Source organism: Narcine bancroftii, chromosome 9 (genome assembly GCF_036971445.1).
Source record: "Narcine bancroftii isolate sNarBan1 chromosome 9, sNarBan1.hap1, whole genome shotgun sequence".
In the NCBI taxonomy this organism is placed as follows: Eukaryota; Metazoa; Chordata; class Chondrichthyes; order Torpediniformes; family Narcinidae; genus Narcine; species Narcine bancroftii.
This window is the reverse complement of record NC_091477.1, coordinates 32008386-32032673: the sequence shown is the minus strand read 5'-3', so window position 1 is coordinate 32032673 and position 24288 is coordinate 32008386. Positions and strand designations below refer to the sequence as shown.

The 24288-nt window shown below is 37.3% G+C and overlaps 1 long non-coding RNA gene across 2 annotated transcripts; it reads left to right on the top strand.

Moving 5' to 3' along the window:
- Positions 1-101: 101 nt before the first annotated feature.
- LOC138742872 (uncharacterized) lies at positions 102-15219 on the top strand. Of its 2 annotated transcripts, XR_011344470.1 has the most exons (4): positions 102-399; positions 2413-2723; positions 11358-11582; positions 14557-15219. It is a non-coding gene; the product is annotated as an uncharacterized lncRNA (long non-coding RNA). The 2 variants fall into 2 exon arrangements; XR_011344469.1 differs by having other exon boundaries at positions 102-2723.
- The last annotated feature ends 9069 nt before the right edge of the window (positions 15220-24288 follow it).

Here is a 24288-nt window from a genome sequence, read left to right as displayed (position 1 = left end):
GAAGGTAGCAGTGAGAAGTGGTTGTAACCAGGGTGATGCAAATTCTTTATGATGCCTTATACACCTCACAATGGATGGGAGGTTAGAGCCTGTGATGGACCTGCTAGGTTTTCTTCCTTCTGCAGCCTTCTAGCATTTGAATTCCCAAATCAGGCTGTAATACAACCAGCCAAAATACTTTCCACAGTACATCTGCAGAAGTTTGATAGAGTATTTAATGCCATGCCAAATTTCTTCATCCTCCTCGGGCAGCAGAGGCATTGGTGTAACATTTTCATGGTTGCTTTGAAGTGCAGGGTCCAGGAAAGATTTTCTGAAATATGGACTCACAGGAACTTGAAGGTTATGCTTCTCTCCAACTCTTTCTCATCAATGCAGGGCGGCACAATTGGCATAACGGTTAGCACAAAGCCTTTACAGCACGAGTGATTGGGACTGGACTACGAATCCAACGTTGTCTGTAATAAGTTTGTACGTCTCCCCATGTCTGCATGGGGTTTCCCCTGGGAGCTCCAGTTTCCTCACACCATTCGAAATGTACTGGGGTATAGGTTAATTGGGTGTAAATTGGGCTGGCACGGGCTCTTGGGCCATAATGGCCTGTTACCATGCTGCATGTCTAAAAATGTAGACGGGTGCATGATCCCCTGGACTCTCCTTCCTAAATTCAACAGTCAGCTTCTTGGCCTTGGTGATGTTGAGAGTTAGATTATTGTTCTGGTGGTACCCAACCAGGTTCTCGATCGTCATCCTGTTTCCTAACTTATTCTTTAAAAAAATTCAAGATGGTGCCTTACACTGGCAACTCTTTGTGTACAGCTCTGATGGGAATGATCAAATATTACTGTTTATAACTATTAAAACTCAGCCCCAAATCCATCAAATCAAACTTACCTGTGAATAAGGATGCCCTGAGAATGATAGCATACCTTGCGATTTGCTGAAACGGCAGACTCTGTCAGGCCATGGTATCTTTAAATAGCCGATGTTCAGGCAAGTTAAATACCATGGAAGTTTCAAACATCCAGCAAATGGGCCATTTTAACTCAGCATGAGTTGGAAGCAGAAGGTACTCAGTCCATTTAAACTTTAACAGGATTCACTCAGTCCAGTTAAACATTGCAGATCTAAAGAGACATCTCACTGACCTTTTCAACATCATGGGAACTACCAGCAGCTGATTTCTTCATGCAATCATGAAGAAAGCTTGCCAACAGCTATGCTTTGTGTGGTGTCAGAGGAGATTCAGATTGTCACTGAACAGTCTCAAAAACCTCTACAGGAGTACTGTGTGGAGAGTATCCTGGCTGGTTGCATCACTGTCTGGTACAGAAGTGCCAATGCTCAGGACAAGAATAAACTCCAGGGGGTTGTTAACTTGGCCTGCGACATCACAGATGTCCAGTGAGGACATCTACAAGAGGTGGAGTCTTAAGAAAGCAGCCTCTATCCTCAAGGACCTTCACCATGCCCTCTTCAATCTGCTACCTTCAGGAAAAGGTACAGAAGCCTAGAGGAGCACTTAGTGGCACAAGGACGGTTTCTGCCCTGATGCCATCAGATTCCTCAATGATTAATGAACCAAAGACACTGCCTCCTTTGACTTTTTGTGCACTATTTTTATTTATGCTTGTAAGGCGAATATTTGCACTATATGGCGTTGCTGTAAAACAATGAATTTCATGACTTGTTCATGACTATAAATTCTGATTCAGATTCTGAATCTGATTCCAATTTCCAGTTATTCAACCAATAATGATGGTGTTGTCAGAAAATGTATAGATTGAGTTGGAGCTGAACTTGGCTATGCAGACATGGAGCATAAAAATAGAGTTGGGACTCTATTTGATGCCTCTATGTTAATGGAAGGATGAGGTGATGTTTCTGCTCTACACTGATTAGGATCTACCTATGAGTTAGTCCAGGTTCCAGATGCAGAGGGATGAGCAAATTCCCAGATCCTTCCGCTTGGTCATGAGTTTTGCTGGTTTGATGTTGAACGCTGAACTTTAATCAATGATCAGCAGCCTGATACATGATCCAGGTGATCCAACACTGAGTGGAGAGCCAACAAGATGGCATCTGTCATTAATCATTTGTAATAATAGTGAAGTGAGTCCAGGTCCTTCCTGATGTGATTCCCTCCATAACCAACCTCACGAAGCACTTCATCATGGCAGATGTCACCAGTGGCTGATGGTCATTAAGGCCTATCACCTTGCTCTTCTTGTCAGCAGGATGCTGGATGCTCTTTAATAGCTCAACTGGACCTGGTGCAAAAATGTTATAGTTATTCAAACAGTTCAGAGACGGTGGGCCCTTTATGCTAGTTTGCTCACCTTCTGGTTCCCCCAGCCTTTCTTGGAAGGTACAAAGTCTGATGAGTTTGTATTTTCTTGCATACATTGGTAGAGTTGCAGCACCCAAAGAGTCCAAAGGATGGAGGATGCTGCTTCAACAGCATTCAGAGCATTGCCCTAAACATCTAATCCCTCCAGTACAAATTGCATAAGAAAATCTAACAATTGTGAACAAAAGGACGAGGAAGGAAAATCAAGATTTGGAGATAAGGAGAGCCATGGAGGAGAGGAATAATAAACAGAAATGTGTAACATAGAAAACTAAATGACAGAGGGAAAATAACCAGAAGTTGAATAGACTGGATACCTGTTTTCACCATGGATTTCCAGCATCAGGTCTACTGGACAAGAACCAAAATCCAGGTAATCAAATGGCTAGTTCTTCTTATTCATAACTAAACGAAGCTCATTTCTGAAGTCTTCCATGTACCCACTCTATTTCACCCCACTGTGATCCATATTACAATCTTTCATCTCCCTTCACCTTAATTGATCCATTTAAATTTTTTTTATATACAAATGCCAATTTTAATGAAATTATTCCAGATGAAGCAACATTATTTGTTAAATCACAATTTCTTGTTGCTAATTCAAATCATGCTTTTGGAAAACTTCAGAAACTTCAGGGTTAATTAGAATTTTTGAAGACTAACTGTAAGCTTGGCATACTTTTCTTGCATTATCAACGAATTGAACCTGCAGAGAGTGAAGTAAAAGCTCTTTTCTATGCTGTTACTGAATAGACATTCAGTAGATCAGAAGGTATTTTGCTGCCTTTACTGCTGGACCATGAGTTTTCCTTCATATACATTGTCTGCTTTTCATAACAAGTTAGATATATTATGAAAATAACTGCTTGTGTTCCTTTTATTAAATGAAACTGACACTGTTGTTCCCTTAAGATGTATTATATTTATGGTCCCAGGGTTGATGGAATATTTAAATTTGAGTAACTTCTTTGTTTTACCATCAATGGAAAATCAGATGAGCTAAATGAAGTAAGAATTCCCAAGAAAATTTTAAATCTTCCTCAAGGAAGCATTTAAATCAAATTCACTTTCACCAATTACATCAAAGATTGAAGCTAAGTTAAAGTTCAACTGCAGAGAAACAAAGAAGGTTGTTTTATCAAACTGCATCTGCAATAAAGTCACTTATTTTTCTAAATGCTAAAATTAGATGCAGGGAAAGTCTGGAATCTCCACATAAAATGCATTTGGGATTTTATTTTTCACATTGTTTGTGATTTGGTGAGACCTGTTTGGCACACATGGTGTGAAGGGTTGTGAATACAAGACTCAGGGAGCCATAAATCACACAAGTAATTGCTCGACACAACCAAAGTGCATTCTACTATCTCTGTTGAAGCTCTGTTCAACCAATAGCTCAGATATATTTTTGATATGAAATAGGTATCAAAAAGACTAACCTAATATCCTATTGCAAATCATTATTTTTTGTTCCTATTAGTCTTTGTCTATAAATTCCATTAATTAGATGTGTCCTGCCCACATGACATGTATTTCCCATTTAATCACATTTTTAATCATGTCCTACATGCCCACTCATAATCAGCAAAACCACAGTCAAGATATTAATTTGGGTATCATTCAGGGAGTTACAACATTTTTAACTGTACCACACAAGTAAAGATTATATTATTTTATGTTTTATTTTTGTGACAACCAATTAATTGATTTAAACCATTTTACTTTTGTTGAGAATTTGAGATAATTGATTTCTATTTATTTTTGTCCTTTGAATGCCCTTACAGTTCTAAGCTAGCATCTGTGGCAGAAGCTTCTGTTTGCTAGGTGAATTGCCCCAGATGTTATATTAGGGATCACGTTGGTACAGTAAAACCCTGTTATCCAGAATTCAAGCAACCAGCAAAAATAAATAGGTAAAAAATATGGAAGTTTAAAATTGGTGCACATCGTCGTTAGTTTGCAAATCACGCAAAATGCAATCATATCAAACTGTAAAATTCCCTTTTCCAGCATCTACCAATCCTCATAGGTCCCAGATACCAGGGGTTTTGACTTCCTTTGTGTAATGAGCATCTGACGGACATGTGTTGAACAAACAGATCATGTCAAATTATGACAATCAGTGTACAATTTTAAATTAAAATTTTATGTTCTTTTTTAATTTTGATAATAGAACCTCCAGCCCACGAGCCTGAGCTTCCCAATTACACCCAATTAACCTAAAACATGTTTATGTTTTTAAGGGTGAAGGGAAACTAGAACATCCAGAGGAAAGCCACACAGACAGGACAGGGAGAATGTACAAACTCCTTACATACAGTGCCAGATTTGAAGCTGGATCGCTGGCTCTGTAATATCATTATGCTAACCGCACTGCCTGCAGTCAATGGTGACTGTTGCGCTTTCATTTTCCAGCTCATCGGCACAGCAAATACCCTCTTTTAATCTTGCATGGATAAAACCTTCTTTAACAGTAGGAAAGACATGTCTCTTAACCTGCCCCTACTACCAATACCACCACTTATGCAACTGAAAGGGGCTGTTATCTATTAATTCATTTCTTTTAGGCATTATCCTAATTTAATGCATTTTAGTCTGGATGGAGCTCTTTAAAATAGATGAAATCTTTAGATATTTGCATAGATGGGGATGAAGAAATTTTCTGCAAAACAAATCAGAGTACCCCAGGTATGGATGTCCAAAGAATGAGGAATCGACACATAGAGAACGACAAGTTGCTGACAGAGGAAGGTGATGGTGAGAAGAGTTCTCTGACCATGACATTGAAGAAATGGGATGATGCTATTGGTAGGGTGAATGGTCTTGCATGTATCTGCCAGAAAGTGTCACTTTATATTTCCTTCTTGCTTTCTGTTTCGCGATTGGTTCCCATATAGATGGTAGTGAGCACTGGGCTCTTGTGGGTATGAGGTTATTTAACATGCAGAGTGTTCTGGAGACTTTTGACTTGTTACCATAGGGCTCCTGCAGAAAAGTGCAGAATCATTGTGTGTGCATTGAGTCTACGACATTAGATTGCAGGTGGCAGCATGTTTTTTTTAAATTTTATGCAGATGTCCTTGCATCTCTAGCTCTCAACCTTTTATTCCACACTCACATACCACCTTAAGTAATCTTTTACTAACCACAGAGCACCTGTGGTATCAAATGCTTTAAATTAGTGCTTTGCATTCTAAAGTCAAGAGTTGTGATGTATCTTTTATTGCACCAGCAGCCATACCCTTGCTGAAAATCTTGATTTGATATTGCAACAAATTAATTTGTCATGGCTTGAAAATCTTGGAATCACCAACAGGGCACAAAGAGATCATTCAGTCTAAACACTGCATGCAAAAGTTTGTCAGAGTTTCACAGGAAGCTTTTTTTCTAATGGCTCTTTCCCTGTAAGCCTTCCTTCTTCCCCCCCCCCACCCCTTAAATATGAGTTAAATTTCCTTCTAATTGAATCTCCTTCTATTATCTTTTCAGATTGTGTAAATCATCGCACAAGCACAGAGATCAAAGTATTTTTCTTCTTTATCCTTCTGTTTGTATTCAAATACAAAATGTCTCTTGATCTTAACCCTTACACTAATGGAAACAGTTCCTCTTCACTCACTTTGCCCTCGACCCTTCAGTATTGAATGGTTCTGTTAAATTTCCTGTCAGACTTCTCTGTTCCTCATCTTGTGCACCTGGTATTCTTCCTTCCTCTGCATTTGGTCCAAAGGTAATTCAGAATTGGATTAAATTATCTACTTATGGCCCATTGAGTGATTTTAGGAACTTGGCTGACCTTCCCTGATTTTGTACTTCATATATTTGACATTTCTTTCTGTCCTTCAACTTGCGTGCATGTCACAGGTACTATCTTCCAGAATCCTTTTTGAATTGTGCCATTTATTTTATGTTGCCTCACCTTGTCCTTCCCAGCAAAATGTGTCACTTCATACATAGGCAATAGACCTTATCTGCAGTGTTACAGTGCATCTCACCATGCCTTTGAGGGCCTTCATTATCCTCACTGTTTACCTCACTTGGGTCTAGTTTTAATTCTTCAGCAGAGTTTACAGTTGTCTTCAATATTTCCTTGTCCAAATTATTTATGTCTGTCAAGATGCATCAACAACCTCCAGAAACACCAAATGTGCAAAATCATGATTCCAATATTTAAATCAATTACTTAAATTGTGATGTCATTGTTTATTTCATTCCATTGACCTAATTTCTGCATTTTATTTGATGCTGTATATACTAAATTGATCTTATCAGCTCTCTTTGTTACCTGATAAAAACAACTCAATCAAATTAGTTAAATATGATGTGCATTTATATAAAAAAAAGTGCTGTCCTTTCATTATTAAAGTTTTCAGTGAAAGGTGCTTCACCAGAATTGTGTAAGAGTGAAAACAAGTTTGTTTTAAATTACAGAGAAGATGAGGGAGGGATGAATAGAGCAAAGAGAGCATCTTTGATGGGAAGTCTCGGGAGACGAGCTGTAGCTGGAGTCATTTGCTTTGTTGATGAAGGAAGTTAGGGAGAGAGGGAGAAAGAATGAGAGAGAGGGGAATGGAGGAACGTGAGAGTTATGAAATGAGAGCAGTTAGAAAGAGATTGGAGAGCTTACATGTTCGTTTTGTAAATTTTGCTTTCTTTGTTTTTACCCTCTCTCTCTCTCTAATGACCCTCATTTCCTATTTTTGTTCATTCTCTATCTCTCCATCTGCCTTCATTAATCTATTGACTAGATGCCTCCAACCCACAGCTTTGCCTCCATTGGCATCTCTAGCCTCATTCTTTTGTGCTATTCACTTTTTTCCTCAATGTCTCTGCAATTTAAAACTAACTGATTCTCAGATTGTTTTTGATCTGAATTTTTAACTCTTTATCTTGTTCCACAGACACAGCTTTTCCAACCCTTTCTGCTTTCAATCTGTCATATTGCCTTTTGTTTACTATCCATCCATCCCCCTCCCCCATCATCCTGGCTTTGACGACACTACCATTCTCTTTTGCCAGAATATTACCAAATTATATGTTCGCCATCTCCTTTGTAATGGGCACCTACTGATTCATTGCAGTCTTGGGTCTGCAAATCTTTAATTTCTATTTCCTATAGACAGGTTTATTTTCAATCTTCTGAATTTGGCCCTCTCTTGGTGAGATGGTGTTTCATCATGCTTTTCCATTTTAATAACTAATCCAAATCTTACAAAATATCTGAAAATGATGCCCAGCAACATTTATACTATTTGATTCACCTGATTCGCAAGAACATGACCTCTCTCATTGAAGAATTATGAGCTCCTTCAATGTCAAAACAATTCCATGATTGTAATTGAGAATAAACTGCACCAGGATCACTCCAACTCATACCAAACAGTACTAACTACATATGATCAGTAGAGGGCAAGAATATTCAGTTTTGAGTATGTAAACACAGGTAATAGTTATCACAGAAGGAATCTATTCCAAACTACTTGGAAAGTAAATTACTCCTTCCTATATTTGTGTTTTAAGTGTTCTTATCGATCTGGTTACAGAGATACGCCTTTTGACAACAAACTTAATGTTTCTGCTTTTATGAACCAATATTACCTGCTCCACTATTTGAAAATTGTTGTATTATATCACAATCTCTTGATCATATAACTAATTTGTGCAGGTTATTGATTCATAGCTCAATAATAATTAACACCATCAGATATCAAATTAATTGAATATGACAAGATATATTCAAGTGATCTGTAAGTGGTTCATGATGTGCACTTCATCATTATTAAATGTGCAATTTGCAGTTATTATGCTTAAAAATTACTTTTGCGTGGTGTAGAATTTCCATGTCTAAATTGGAAAGTTAGGGTTAAAGCCAACCCTGCTATTACAATACAAACACGTTTCAAGGATTTGGATCAGTGTGGGAGAAAAAAAGATTTTGCAACAAATCTCATTTAAAAATGAGATATTTATTTAAATCACTACTAAACTTACAGTTCAACTAATAAATACTCTAAATAAGATAATAAAACAATGAGGACAACAATAAAGCAACAAGTCTCACATCCTTCTGCCCAATGGGACACTACAAAAATGAAGGCGAGTTACAAGAGCTCATGCGTCCTTGGCACTGATTGTCATTCTCGTCCAAGGAGAAGTCTGCTGACTGGGCTTATACCCCATAGTTGTATTGTTAAAAATCCACACTCCTTTTTTAATCTCTCCAAGCAAATATCAGTAACATTGGATTTTTAAAATTTTATTTTCTGAATTACTTAAGGCCCTGTAATATACTGGAGTTTTCCTGAGCAGGTTGTATTATTCTAAGCTTGGACACTGTTAGCCGAAACACAGTTTTAATTGCTTTTAATCTTTACATTGCAACTAGACCAACATGATTAATGGAGATTGGAGATTTGACTTTGAGTTTTTAAACAATGGTGTGTAATTCAGAATGTGTTGCTGTGGGTATTTTATTTCTCTTCCCTAATGGTATATTGGGTGGTAATCCATAAAAACTGCAGCCATTTAATGCTATGCACCCCATCAACTGGAGTAAAAATTGTAATAACAATCAAAGAATGATTTACTTTGCAGTTTGTCCACTTTGAATTCTTCCACTAATCTCCAAAGAAGAATGGGAAGCAAACAAAACAATAGCATCTTTAATCTCTGTGTTTTTCTCCAGATCTAATTACTTCACAAATATAAAGGAGGTCAGTGGCATGCTTCTATGGTTGTGGATATTATCTACACTTCATTCCTTCATTATTAGCTGTTCTTATTCATTGTTGGTCAAGAAAGAAAACATTACTATGTCGTTTTAGCCTTTAGCATTCCTTTTTATTTATTTTCATGATTTTTTTTGTGTAGACAATTTTTGAAATTTGCTGTAGTTTATTACTTTAAATGCTAACTTTCCCTTAAACTTTTATCAATTAGCTGTTTTGTTTTGCAGAAATGAATGTGACCTTTGTCACGTCAGTGGTTATTGGTTTCCAATAATTAGACACTACCTGAAGTTAATTATCTGCTTTTGAATCTCAAGTTCTCGATAATAAAACCTGTCTGTCCCTGCTTCAGTGTCCAACATAGGCTAAGAACTTTCACAGAGTCAATCACATAGCATATTACCAGTATTGCTTTATAAGTCAGTGCACATTTCAGGCGCTGCAGATGCTTGACATTAAAAGAAAAATGTTCTCTTTGTATTTGGATGTCACACTAATATTAAGTTCTTATAGACCATAGTATATACTGAGAAAAAAAATAAATGGAAATATTGTTTGTGCATTTATTCTTCAGGGTCAAAATATAATTTAGAATGCAAAAATTTTATCACACTATTCATATAATTTATCTGATAAAGGCATAATTTGCAAATTAAAGGTAGTAATTTTCAAGCATTGCTCTTGTTACTCTTTGATCTAAATTTGGTATTGCGTTTTAATTTTATCACCTTAAACATATTATTATAATTGATTCAACCCAACCACATTAATGAACATTTCCTTCTTAAATCTCATCTAGAATATAATTGTATCAATCGATATTTTCCTGCAAATCCTCCACAAGTTCACTTTAATGTTATTGTTCTATTTTGGTCTGTTTATAATATCAGCATTCATTTGTCAGAAGTTGTTCTGGTTTATTGTCACATTATTGGACAGTAACACTGTTAGATTAGCCCTGTAGACAGTAAATGAAACAATGAACAAAGGATCAAGCCAAAAGATAAGGTGCTGTCCCTGTGGGGTTGGCATTGCCAAGTGTTTCTGTAAGGTTAATTAGGAGTGATCAATGTATAGTCATGATGTGTAGAGGAGACCTAAGGGCAGACTTCATAATACTCAGCACTTTTGTTCTGTGGTGTGAGTACAATATTTTGGCTTCCATCTAAAGTAGTGATTTTCAAACATTCCACCCACCCCAAACTCACATTCCACTTTATGCAATCCCTATGCCATAAGTGCTCTGTGATGAGTAAGGGATTGCTTAAGGTGGTACATGAGTGGAAAGAAAAAGGTTTGAAAACCACTGTTTTAATTGTACCTCATTGACTCATTATGTGCAGGGTTTCATATCTCCAAAGGAAATGGACCAATGATAATTTTTCTCAAGCAAAATATTTCAGTAACAATTGTATTTAGAGCAGTGATTCTCAGTCTTTTTTTCCCCACTCACTGACCAACTTAAATAATCTCTTACTCACCATAGAGCGCCTATGGCATAGGGATTGCTTAAGGTGAAATGTGAGTTTGGGGAGCAGTTTGAAAACCATTAATCTAGACAAATGCATTTTATATAGTTGGAGTTATTTAAGATCAGGCGGATCCGAAACACAGTTAGCCTAGCGGTTGGCGCCAACGATTGGGACTGGGGTACGAATCCCACGCTGTCTGTGAGGAATTTGTATGTTTTCTCCATGTCTGCGTAGGTTTCCTTCAGGAATTCTGGATTCCTCCCACCATTTGAAACATACCGGGGATTGTAGGTCAATTGGGTGTAATAGCGGCCGCATGGGATCGTGGGCCATAATGCCCTATTATTGTGCTCTATATCTAAAGTTTGCAGTGAGCTATTTGGGAAATATTTTGTTCAAATTAAAGGGTATATACTATCAGTGAGAAAGTCAAGCACAGCAGCAGTGCTATTAACACAGCATTGATTAGTTCAAAATCTCTACAAATTTGAAATAGCTTTCGTATACGCATTGGAAACATGCATGTGTGTTTGACAGCATAAAGATGACAGTGTAATTGCATTTATGGTAAACAACATTTTAATGTTTAGTTTCCTAATTCACTGATGACAGATTTCCATCTCCTGATAAAAGACTGTTGTTAAGCAGTTTATAACAGATGGAATTCTTAACAGAAAACAGAATCATAATGGGGAGATGAAATCCTTTAGAATGTTTCATTACAACATTAATTAACTAGTATCTTTTCCATGTTTGTAATAGAAGATTAAAAATCAAAACTAAAAAGTATTGTATTTGCAAAAGAAGACTACAGATACGTTGTGGAGGAGCCAAGATCTCCTGGATCAGAAGCAATACAACATGAGGCAGCAAGGAGAAGATAGGCATCAATGCTTCTTCTCAACAATATAAATGACAGACATATTGGATGAAGATGGTGAAGCATAGACATGATCAGTACAATATAGACATGATCAGTACAATCCAATCCTGTTGCAATCCCATGCTTCAGGTCCTCTGCTGAAGTGGTAGGTCTCAGATGATGGTTCTTGGCTCTCTGTAATCTGGTAAATTATGCACAGTCCCATCAAATGGGTGTAACATTGCCTGTGAAATACCCCAAACCTCAGCACAAGATGTCAAAGGATACCCACATTGGTACACAGTATCAGTGAGAGCAAAGAATACTCATTTGGAGTATATCTAGTTGCTTGGTCAAACAGCAAAGGTGCCTTTGAGTTTTATGCCTCACCTACTTTTGGAGAGAGCAATTATTACCTCACAAAGATAAGTCTAGATTCACCTGCTTGCTGCTACCTTTGTTCAAGTTTCAATATAGTCTATATTGTTGAGATATATCAGATCAGAGAATTTCATTAAAACATGTTGGTTCTAGAGATTAAATCTGAGTGTTCAGTGTGCATTATGCCAGTTGTGAAAAAAAATCCATGAAAATATAAATGACAATGGGTAGAGTTAAAAGCAAACACGAGTAAAGGTTGTGAATTTCTGCTGCCATGTCTAAACGTAATATGTTCTGACCATTCTCTTTAATCCCCAGCCTGATAATGCCAATGGACAAGCAAGTGTTAAAGCTCTATTACAAATGATCAGGAGTTCAGTGGCCAATAAATAAAATAGACTCTCACGGTGAATCCCACTTGCGTTAGATGGGACCTAATGGTCTGCTGTGCTGTTCATTTTTTGATTGCATCTTTTATGTTTCTCTTTCTGAAAATAAATGGGTAAATATTTATATTTATTAAATTGGATTATGAAATGATTGATATGATCACTTCACAGAATTTCTAATGACCAAGGCATCATTTTTAACTCTGCTTCAGTTTATCTCCTGTTCCTTAGCCAGAAGTACAGTGCAAATCCTGCAGGAACACGTGTCTGAGTTATGATCATTTGAAACATTGAAGCTCTGAGGAATTTCTGGGCCTATTTATTCACAGGAAATGGTTAGATATGGGGAAAACAGAGAACTCAGTATGTGTCCAATATCATTCATATATTAAGGACAGTAGATCCTATTTTATGGCTTATGTCATCAGTAAGAATTTTATTTAAAATAATATCCCAATAGTATCCTGAAACCTTTTTCAAATTACTTCTGCGAGAGACCACTTTTGATAAGACTCCCAAGCTGTAAAATTGCAGCATTCGAGTTTTCATTGAGCAAATAAGAACCTTGTTCTCTCTTCTTCAATAATATGAACTTTTGGATGAAATGCTTGTTATGTGAAAAGAAATATGATGAGATCAATAGATATTTCCTCCATTCACTGTCAAATTGTACCTTAAGAGCTTTTCATTATTATCCAAACAATGATGATAAATTGGTGTAGATTCCTGAGACAGTGCCTCCTAAGTTAATTTCAATATAAGCATGATCCAGGGAGGCATCCTACATGAAAATGGAATGCGGATTATTTTAAGTACTTTGACAGTATTCTAATAATTAGACCTCTAAATGTCCTTCATAGCTTCAGCTCGTTTTATCGCTTTGCTGGTAGGTTTCGATGTAATTAATTTACCCAGATTTCTCATTTATCACTTTCAAAATGACTGTGATATATATATATTGATAAAAAGCAGAACTCAGTCTATTGGTTCCTTGTTTTATTTCTGGTTGCACTTGTTTTTCAGAATTTTATCCCATTTAGCGTATTTTCTCTTTTCAATTCTCATCTTTCTTCAGACCTCGTTTGCCATTTATCTTTATTTCCTTGATGCTTCTTAATTTGATTTTTATTTTCAAATTCAGCTCAGCCTCTGCTTTAAAAAATCCAGGCATGTATTTTTCAGAGAAACAAACGAAAGTGCTCATTGCCTTCACATAGGTCACCTCCTGAGTTGAGAATGGAAGATGAGACCAATCCAGAAGCAGTATGTGGCAATAGCAAGCTTGGGGCTTTTTGACCAGCAGTTTGCAAGAGAATGAGAGATTCAACAAAGTTTTTGTCAAAAAAAATGGTCTTACTAAAGTAAGCAGGTAGAAGCCTAGCACCTGTAGTGCAGAAAGGATGCTCTTATTCGAAGACATTTTGAGTAATGTGGCCATTCATTCATACCCTTTATGCTCGTTACAGTCAAAGTTCAATGATAGTGGATTGAAATGACATGAAAAACTAATATGCCTTTCATATTAACCCAGAGGGAATTGAAAATAAACAATGCTAATGTTAAGCAATGAATGTAACAACATTAATTGGTACTTTAATGAGATGCAATTATATATTTCCAGCAGCAAATTGGCCTTGATTTTAAGTTTACTTGTGTGAAGAATGCTGAGTGAGCCAAGTTTCACATTTTTGATACCCTTGGCTCATCTAAATATTCAAGAGGGCTCGGATTCCCACTAGAAGCCAGCAGGATGTGTTGTTGGCCAGTGGGCAGGAATGGAAATTCAAAAAGCTGCAGGCAATTAGCTATTTAATAAAATACCATTATCCAGAGGTGGTTGCAATCAACAAGGAGATGAGAGAAGCCCAGAGCAAAAGAAGTCCACAAGTTCCTTCTGGAGCTCCTGCTGGGCTTAAAAAAATCTTATCTTACAGTCTGCCTTCTGAACCTTGATATAGCTCCTGGCAAATGTGACCGATCATACTCTTCTTCACCTCAGCTAGGAAGACAGTACAGGGTATATCAAAGATCGGAAAAGTTCCCCTTTTGCTGGCAGACAGCTGTCTCCCCTGCAATTTTAAAATTCCATTAATTCATCCCTGCAGGAGAGGAGAGGGTAAATCTCTATGCCATTTAGAGACAAAGGTTACAGTTTATTAATACTTTTTAAATCATTAATTATAATGTCACTATTAAATGTCTATGCAACTAATGTCTTAGTTTTATTTTTAGGACCACCATAATCTGTTTAGTTTCAGTAGACTATTATAATGGAAGCATATAAAAAGTTTAAAAAATGGAAATTATGGAAATTAATGAAGCACGCTCATAACAGCTACTTCTCATTAATCGTTTCTTTGTCTTTGACAGGTAGTGAGCTTCCATTCTGGATATCAACATATATTGATGCAAGGGTACACAATGCCATCTGTCAAATGCAGCAGTAGCTCCAGAGAAGAGAAGCATGACAGATTGTATATTAACTACATTCAGTCCTGTTTGAAAGCAACATGCATATATAAAAGTCTGGAATGTATGAAAGATGTTGTCATGTTCTGATTACAAAGCAAACTAAATGGTATAAATACATCTTGAATTTACAGTATGTAAATCACAATTGACTGCAATTTGTTTTCTATCTTTGATATGAGCAAGCTACTGTCTTACAGCTTTGCCTTTTCTTTCTCTTGTTACCAATATATTACCAGCCCAGTTGCATACACACTGTCAGTTTACACCATTCCATCATACCTTCCACTTTCAGAGCTCTTCTCCAGTCTCACAGGTTCTCTGTTAGTTGCACAAGTGTTACAATTGTATGACAAAGGTAAATAGAAAGGCAGTTCTTATTCTTGCCTTCAAGCTATCATGAGATCAATGATAAAATGCAAAGATGGGTACTATCATGTTTTTACTTATATTTCCTTCAGTTTCTTGGCACATCTGCGCAGAATCCAATCCTGCCTTTTTCCCTTTGGCAGCTTGCAAGGAATCCTTCTTATTCCTGTCAGCAACAAAACTGAAAACAAATTTGCAATACCTGTACACATGTATTATTACTGCATGTAATAATACAGGCCATTGGAGTAAATTGAATTAAATTTATTTATTTATGCATTTTCTTTGTCATTTTTATTCAATGTTACCTGAGAAACTGGACCTTTTTATGTTTATTTTAATGCCCAAATTATGCTTGAGCTACTTCACATGAGTTTACTTGGTGCTCATTTCTGTTTGGTCATTTTCAATGGGAAATTGGTTCAGGCACTCTGGATACAATTCATCTGAGCATACCCAGAGCAAAAATCTGCAACATCTACTCTTCATTTTTAATTATCAAAAAAAAAAATCAAAGAGATGTTGTAGAAAACCTGGCTGATTGCAGAATGTTCTCTCATACATTTCAAAGTTTTCTGTGCTAATCCACATCCTCCCTTCAATTTTTAGAGTCAAGTGTACACTATTTTTTTTAATGTTACATTTTCATGAACTTTGATCCTTCATGATGGGATGATCTGTATTTAAATAGTGAAAAAATTTGATCAGATTGATAAAGAAATAAATGTAATCTTGAAATATGAACTGGGCAAATTCAACTTTCATCTGCTACCTCCTGACTATATTCATATCCATTCCTCACAACATTGCTTTTAACGTCTGCATGCCACTCTGGGTAAAATTCTACGTGTTGTAGACTGATATGTAACAAATTACAAACCAAAGTTCTATCCAATCAACCCATCACAAAATAGTTACCTTGTTCTGCTCTTGAGTAGTATTAGTGGCGAATTCAATCTCAGCGCCCATTTAAATCTTTACCTTCTTGACTTAAATCCATGCCTTTAAGTTTTAGATAGAGGGTGAGGTAGAGGGAGGAGAAAGTAACTGGGTAACAAAGGGACTGGCAGCGTAATGGTTTGGAAAGAAGCATATGTGTGAAAAGACCTAGTGCATCAGGAGAGAAACAAAACAGAGAATGCCCATGTTCTAAGGTGCCTACCATCCCTTATCTGCTACTACTCAGCATATTCATTTTTTTAATCAGATTCCATATCTACAGTGCCTTGTCTCCACTAATTTGTTTCTCCCACTTGCCCATCAGCCCCTCTTCACCTGAATCCATTAAACGCATGGTATCTTGTGCCTTACCATCCCCTCCACTCCCTTACACTGGCTATCTCCCCTTAACATATACAAATCTAATGCAGGGTCTCAGCTATCCTTTTGCCTCCACAATGCTGTCACCTGGTTGTTACGGCAGCTTATTGTTTGCTTCAGATTTTACCATCTTGTGTCTCCATCAGCCAGGTCAAAGCAGCCCATTTGATTCGGAACCCTATCAACCACACTGAGCCTATTTATTATTCCACCTCCAGAGGAGAGCAGCAACTGTGTAAATCATTTACAAAATATATTATGCTTACTCATTTAGGCTACTGTAATGGAACTTTCCAGACTCGGGTCTTATATTACCATGAAGGATATACACATTGCAAGCATTCACCTTTAAGTTATAGCCACCTTGAATTGGAAATATATTTGCCATCCTTCATCATTTTCACACAAATAACTTTATCCTAGAGCTCTCTTCCACTGTCAAAGTACCTTGACCAGAAAAACTGCAATGGTTCAAGAAGGAGGCTCACCAGCTCCTTCTTAAAGCCAGTAAATGCTGGTCTTCCCAGTGAGGCTTGGATCCTAACAAATTAATTAAAACAAAACATGTACTGCCTGCGTGATGTGACTGTTATGGCTGAAAGGCCATAGTAGAAACGTGGGACTTACAAAAGGACTAAATTTTGAGGTGAAGCATTTGATGTTTAAATGAAGATTTTTGGAAGAAGAGTAATGTGGCTGAGAGAACTCTATGTTTACTGGTGCAGTGATAGATTGGGAGTCTGAACAAGCATTAATTCACCTTTACTGTTGAGAGTTCTCTGAACTTCTTGCAGCATTGCCTGAAGATTTGATTCCTGCCATTGATTTCATCCCACTTCTATTTCTTCTTATCACTTTCTGGCTGGAGAACAACCTGGAAAAACGTCCTGCTTTTTCTGCCAGCATCAAAATGCCTGTGGCACACTGTCTCCTATTGGTGCTGCCTTGGACTGCAAATGCTTGCTTCAGCACAATGCAGTTCATCTTTAAGAGGTGCAGTCTTGTGTTTTGAAGTGCAGATGAGCCTTTATCAAAGGCCAGCCACTCACGATATTTTCCTCCCTTGACATACTCAGCCAATCAATAGTATAGTTTCTGATGGCTTCACAAATTGAAATGGGTTGATCAGCTGCTATGTTACAGTCATTGCATACAAGCTAATCGTGCATTGCTATTTCTTTGCTACATTTTAAAATTAATGGATGATCCCTTTTTGCCATTTAAGTTATTTTAATTGTAAACTTTACCATGTTTTTTCTCTTCTTTGTCTCCGGGAAAAACACATTCATTAAGCTAAATGAACAAAGATGCTTTCAGATGGAAAATCTTGCTATTAACATTTCCCTGCATCATTGATTGCATTTTACACCTGCTTCTTATTGCACCCAATACTGTTATAAATCTCTCAATGTCCTGCTGTCCTTTGAAAAGCTCAGCTGAAGTACCAAGCACAGAAAAAGGCTCTGCAGCTTTCTATCACTGACAACATCTTTTATTTCAACTGAAGATCTATTTGCTTTCAAGCCTTTATCTTTGGTTGGCTAAAGCTGTCAATACAAATACCCGCTCACATTTAGACAGATTTTTTTTCAACTTTGAAGGCAAAAGATTCATCACCAGCATTCAAAGTAAATTGTAAAAAAACTTTCCATCCCTCCCCACATTTACTGTTTGTCTGTGTTTGCTCTGTTCAAAAAATGATGTAGAAGAAAAAAATCAATATGAAAAACTGCTGCTTGTTTTGCTTTCATATTGTTTCTGTCTTGAAATCAATACTTAAGACTAGGCAATATATCTTCCTAAAAAATACGATATTTCAGTCACATTTTTTCTATAATCTTGCCTCTTGCAATGAGCAATCATTCTGAGAACTGATTGTCAAAACAGGATTCGGAGGATCCTCACTACTTGAGGCAAGCCTGAAGAAACAATGGAAAAATTCTATCAATCAGGAGGTGACATTTGAAACTAACCTTTCCCAAGTAAGGTCACAGAACCAATTGCTGTTCAGAATGCCACTAGCGCAGCATCATTAAGTGCAATGTTATATTCTGTTGTAAATTTAGTTTGCTTCAGAGAATATAAAAGAACTATCACTGGGAACAAGGCAACAGTAAGATTGGGAATTTTGACCACAGATCTTATTCTCCTCAGTAATGACAAAGCAAAATTGCATAATTACAGTTTAATATCCTAATATAGGTTTCATATGCTATGGAAATGTACAAGACTAAAATGAAGGTGCATTGAAATTTATTTCTTTTTTGGCAATAAACAATATATTTTTAATTTTTTTGATCATCTGAAGATACTGTCTCCAGCTGAGTTAGTGTTCTTTAGGTGCTGGCTGGTTTTGCACAATTCAATGGTTCATTGACTCAGAGAAATGTGCAGCACAGAAGGAAATAATTCAGCCTATGGCATTCATGCTGTTCACTAAAGAACTACCAGCCTGATCTCATATCCTAGCTCTTCTCCTGTAGGATAAAACACATCAAAAGCTCACCCAATCTTCATGTTTTTTTTTAATTGATGTCACTGTATGTGTGCATAGAATTTTCTCATTATAGCTCAACATTTTGGATTCCTGATTGATGTTTTTCCTATGGATGAAGGCCTATTGTTACTCTCAGATGAACATTTTGGTTGATTCATTGCAACCCAAAGATCTGTATCTTCTGAGCATTATGTATTCACAATACACAATAGCACTAATGTTGAAAGAGTAAACTGGTTTCTATGGCAAGCAAAACATTTATATTTTGACTAGCAGAGGGAAATCAAATCTGCTTGTGAAGTTGGATGGAGAGTTTAAATGGCCCATTTAGAAGCGATCCATCTCAGAGTTAGGAGGAAAGAAATGCTGATATCTTTCCTGATTAATTTTGAAACACACCTGCTGGTGGCATCAAACTGTAGATAGTCCCATCTCAGTTGTGATCTCTTCCATTTGGTAATAAATAGATGACTGGAAGCAACTAACAACGTAAATCACAACAATGTTTCTCAAGTAACTGTATTGTTCAGAAGATTACTCAGCTTGCAGTGCCAGTTTTTTTTTAATAGCTTTCCCATTTTTATCTAAGACTTTTTGGATAGGGAAGAAGTACTTATATTTACATAATACCTAACTACAATGTCAAAATATCTCAGTCTCACACCAGTCTATTATCAAGTACAAAAACACAATGCTGGAGGAACTCAGCAGATCAAGCAGTGTCCTTTACACTAGTATCTCATTGGCAGAGATGTCGCCGCGACTGCCACGACTGATCAGTTGTGGCAACTTGGGCGACCAAAAAAATGGGCTTGCGCTCTCACCAAGGCGACGCCAGGGAGATGTCCGTGACAACTGGGCGTCGCGGTGACGTCTATGAAAGTTGCTGCGACATCTCCGCGACGTCGCCGTGACGTCTCCTTGGTCTCCAGCAGGTCTCAGAGACGTCACGGTGACGTCGCAGAGACACCTCCCCAGTTGCGGACAAAATTAGTCTCCGCGACGTCTTCATCAGTTGCAATGACGTCGCGGAGACCTGCTGGAGACTGGAAAAAAGTGTCCAAAAAAATCTAGCATGTTTGAATTTCCTGCAACTCCCTGGAGACCCAGCTAGTCTCCAGGAGACATCGCAGAGACTCAAGTCGCCACCAGGCCGCCACCTAGTCTCTAGGCCAATGAGATTGGCCCTTTATATAGCAAAGGTAAAAAAAATACATAACCAACCTTTTAAATATAGAAAAATGTCCAGACATCTGCCAACAACTTTTCCATACCTTGATGAAGGGCTCAAGCCCAAAACTTCAGTCATGTATTTTTTCCTTCGCTACGTTTCGCTGAGTTTCTCCAGCATTGTGTTTTTACTTCAACCACAGTGTCTATGTATTTTCATGTTTTACTTTTTACAAAAATTAACCAGATATTCAAAAAATTAATTTTAATTTGATTTTTTAATTTACATAATCTGTTCTGCAATGTTCAATGCGTTTTTCTGGTTCTAAACTATTCTTGCACATCAGTACACACCAGTATGCTCCCAGAAAGCCAACAGGGAAGTCTGTGAGTCTCCGTTCCCACTGCCTGATGCTTAGGGATCATTAGCCTTAATGTTGCTGGGGCTGTGGAGCCTCAAAATATTAATTTAACTTCTTCTTTGGCTTGGCTTCGCGGACGAAGATTTATGGAGGGGGTAAATGTCCACGTCAGCTGCAGGCTCGTTTGTGGCTGACAAGTCCGATCGGGACAGGCAGACACGGTTGCAGCGGTTGCAGAGGAAAATTGGTGGGTTGGGGTTGGGTGTTGGGTTTTTCCTCCTTTTCCTTTTGTCAGTGAGGTGGGCTCTGCGGTCTCCTTCAAAGGAGGTTGCTGCCCGCCGAACTGTGAGGCGCCAAGATGCACGGTTGGAGGCGAGATCAGCCCACTAGCGGGGGTCAATGGGGCAGGCACCAAGAGATTTCTTTAGGCAGTCCTTGTACCTCTTCTTGGGTGCACCTCTGTCACGGTGGCCAGTGGAGAGCTCGCCATATAACACGATCTTGGGAAGGCGATGGTCCTCCATTCTGGAGACGTGACCAGCAAAAAGAGTAAAAGGATATGGGTCAAAAGCAATGGGATTGAAAGGTATGTTTTTTTAATTCTGAATGGTGCTATATAATTTCTTCTGCCTTCATTATAAGATGGAAGGTTATATTATATAGGAGGGAAATTGTGAATGAATCTGGCTTTTTTACCTTTCCAAGAAGAGAGAGGAAGTGAAACCCAATTTCTAGCTCTTAAATTATTTCAAAGCAACGAAGGGGATAACATGGATAAACCAGGAGCAGCACTTGAAGAACTGAGAAGACTAACAGGAGAGAGAGAAGTTGGTCAGACCAGTCATTTAGGAGGAAGGAAATGCTAGAGAATTGAAGACCACTACCTTGGGATGTCACTCCGGAAATTATGACCTATACTTTTGAGGGTGTAAGTTTTCTGAATAAAAAAGAGCAATTCAAATGGAGGGGAGTAGGGGGGTTGTACGGATTGAGATCATACAAGGGAATGGAGAGCATGGGGTAGCACTATAGATGAGATGAAAATAGATTGAATCAAAGCCTTTTGGGCTTATTAAATACAAACAGCTGAGGTGATATTGGATACACAAGTTTAAATGTTAAATCTGTATCACACTGCATTTGCAATATTTTCACATACAGCCCTCATAGATCTGTATTCAGTGTGGATTTTGAGTTGTCAGCTTTTAAGATGCTGCATCAGCATTTTTAATCAGTTGTCTTGCTTAGCTGGTGACCTCAGTTGGTGCAAATGCCAGGACTTGCATACAGAACAGCTGCCAGGTTTACCAAAGGAGAGGAAATAGCTTTGATTTTTAAGAGAAAAAAAATAGCAGACTGTTGGAGAAATTCAATAGGACAAACATGGGATGGAGACAGAGATAGTTATGTTTCGGGTTGAGATACTGCATCAGGAATGAGTGCAGGGTCTCGACTCAAAACATTAAGCCATCCATTTTCTTTACAGATGCGGCTTCACCTGCTGAGTTTGTCTTTCAGATTGGTTCTTTTGTCAGTCCATATACCAGATCTGCAGTTTCATTTGTCAGCCATGAATTTTGTACGAGTATTTGTGTAAGAGAAATATAAAGTAAAAATATGGCAAAGAAAGGAAAATATGATTCAAACATAGAGGAAACTAAAATGGGACTGGCTTGTTTAGCAAGAACAGCAATAAAAAAATGAATAAAAATAACAATAAAATGAAAAATAGAAATGAGTAAATAGCGAAGAATTAAAAAAGACTGCTAGAGCAACCAAAAATATCTGCCATTCTTCGAATCATAGCTCGTGTTGCAGAAACTGAAAGGTTTCTTTGATAATTTGGAGGAGAAAGCAGGATCCTTGGACAATGAGTAAGTTACAAAATAAGTTAACTTGCAAATAGAATGGCTTGACAGTTTAGTTGTTTCACTAGATTTCTTGTTATTAATTCTTTCTTATGCAGAGTATATGAAAAGCTGCACAAAGTAATGGTTTTGGGATTAAAACTGGACAATGAATCACACACATTTATGTGATATAATACATTTTTTATATTAATCAATTTTAAAATGACCTTTTCTTATGAGTGCAGTGTGACGTGAAAACAGACAATGGAATAGTCGAGTGCTTCAGGTGACAGCACCTTTATTTAGATTAGTGGTTCTCAACCTTTTTCTTTCCACTCACATACCACTTTAAGTAATCCCTATGCCATCAGTTGCTTGAGGTGGTATGTGAATGGGACGGGAAGGTTGAGAATCACTGCTCTCGACCCAATTGTTACTGAAATATTTTGCTTGAGGAAAATTGTCATTGGCCCATTTCCTTTGGAGTTACGAAACTGTGCACATAACAAGGCAATTAGGGACGATTAAAACAGTGGTTGTCAAACTTTTTCTTTCCACCCACATTCCACCTTAAGCAATCCCTTACTAATCACAGAGAACCTTTAGCATAGGGAACAATTAAAGTGGTATGTGAGTGGAAAGAAAAAGTCTGAGAACCACTGATCTAGATTGTAGCATGGTAATTGCGAATAGTAAAACTCACCTGGATAGTTTGGAGTAAGCTCCATAAAAACACATTTGTTTGATATTAATAATATGGGGTAGTGTCCTCTTTGTGACTGCTTGGATTCCTCAACTTTCTTTATTGGCAAGTCAGCCTCCCTTGGCATTACATACAGATATAAAGTTCCAATTTCAGATTCATCAGGTTTATTGGGTGGGCATGGACAAATTTGATCAGGGAGCACAGATGTAATTCATTTATAAATTGTAACACTTATCTGTCATCTTGATTTGATAAAAATTAAACTTAGGTAGCAACAAAGTACAACATTTTGGTAAGGAGTACCAAGGAAGCATAATGACTTGCCTATAGTTTGGATTGACAAGCAGGAGGTGCATGTAATGGAGTATTTAATCAGAGTTAGATCAGATGGTAGAAAGTAGCTGCCATTATATGTATTGTATTGTAGTATTTAATGTTAAAGGTATGAAATTCAAGTTTGATCAAAATGAAATGATGTGAAGTAAAATTTACCAATATAAAACTTGGCAAAATTCAGAACTTCCATAATGTTTACAGCCAATTAAGTATTTTAAAACACATTAGTCCCCATCCCAAAAAAAATACTTCCCCTAAGTATGGGTGTTAATTTCATATCTGTCAGTTAATCTTTATCTATTCATTCGAAAGCACTTTGGACACACTTTTCCATTGTACCCTTCATGAAACATTAGGTGCACTTTCTTACTGCAAACTAATTTGTTCCCATTTGTCAATAAATAGTTCAGAAATATTAGTGGTAAAAACCACAAACATGATGATCCATTAGTTGATACTAAGGCTTTAATCCTTAAAGACCACTGAAACACCACGGCGGTGTGTTGCCTGAAATTGAAATGGCTGCAAGGGAGAAAATGCAGTGGAAGAAACATGCTTTCCACTTTAAAGACAGAAAACTTTATATCTTGTAGATGAGGTGGAGAGGAGTTTTCCGTACTGGACATTCAAGAAGAGAATCCTCAAAACTGGGTTGAAGAGGATTAAGAAATGTACCTCACAAATTTAATACTATAACAGATAATGGGAAATGGTAGCATTATGAGAAATTCACAGAATACTGAAATAGCTGAATTAATGTTTGACAGATGTGTGTTCAAATTCTACTGCCCAGCTGGGGAACTTAAGTTTAATTAGTTAGATAAATTCTGAAAGAGAAAAAAAACAGTCAACATCTCTTTTTGTATTCTGGTAATAGGCCCAGACCAGATGGGAAACGTAGGCCCCATTTCAAACTACTCAGTAAATATTGTAATCACTGCTAAATACATATGATTTATTTATGAGTATATACATGTACATGTCGGGTATATGTTGTGCTTACTAGTAACAAACTGAATAAAAGAAA